This window comes from Cyprinodon variegatus, unplaced genomic scaffold (genome assembly GCF_000732505.1).
Source record: "Cyprinodon variegatus isolate N-32 unplaced genomic scaffold, C_variegatus-1.0 Scaffold12, whole genome shotgun sequence".
Lineage (NCBI taxonomy): Eukaryota > Metazoa > Chordata > Actinopteri > Cyprinodontiformes > Cyprinodontidae > Cyprinodon > Cyprinodon variegatus.
In genome coordinates, this window is record NW_015150465.1 from 1,919,510 (window position 1) to 1,920,437 (window position 928).

Consider the following 928-nt stretch of genomic DNA (forward strand, 5'->3'; position numbering starts at 1 on the left):
CCGCTCCTTCTTTACCGAGTATGCATCAAAGCAGACTTGTCCGTTCTAGAGCTGTCCCATCATGCATGGCAGCAGCTTCCAGCGGAGCGCTTACAGAGGCTAGATTATTAAGTTAAAAATTCTCTTTTTTGTTGCTGTTCTATAAAAGTATTTTAAGATCATTTGAATCAAGAGCATTATGCTTTTAAGCTTAGCCCATTTACTGATTTAGTTCTTAATTGAAAAAAGTTCAGATGTTGAGAGGACCGTGGCAACCAGCGGACCTGCGACTCTAACCGCAGCCAGGGCTAACGTTAACCCGTCTGCGGCAAACATCTCATGGCATAGCCTTGTGTGAAGTACTGCTGGCTCTGATGGAAATTTTTTGTTTCTTTTGTTTTATTTGGCAAACTGTTCATTTAATTTATGTTTTTCTGACTGTGTTGATTATTATTGCCCCACTAAATAAACTAAATAATAATTTATTATCTAGAGACTATAAATAACAGGAGGTAAAATGCAGCTCCACACAAGCCGAGCGTGTGGTTACGTCACAAGTATGCTTTAGTTTGAATTGACCCATATTTATGCTGCTCCCGTTTTCCCAAAGTCCATACATTTCTCTGTTCTTCTCAAGAACATACTTGGGGAGGACACGGGTCCATACTCGCATTCTTGTGAATTGAGAAACAGCCATAGCTGACAGATGTTGGCATCTGTATATTTGCTATATTTCAGAATGATTTAGAGGTAGTTTATGTTAATCTATTGCAGTGTTCAAAACTATAAGGCATCAAAAAAAATGTTAATGGAATAAAGACTAATTTACTTTCTACTGGTAACATAAAAAAAATGCATTGAAAACAAGGTTATATGGTAGTATACTATTCAGTTGTTAATCAGACGTGAATATATATATATATATATATATATATATATATATATAATT

General features: G+C 35.8%; 1 protein-coding gene across 1 annotated transcript in view; it reads right to left on the reverse strand.

The window, feature by feature from the left end:
* The window catches only part of LOC107089324 (5-hydroxytryptamine receptor 3A-like), a 24,857-nt gene that overhangs the window by 19,568 nt on the left and 4,361 nt on the right, over positions 1-928 (reverse strand). The window lies entirely within an intron of this gene.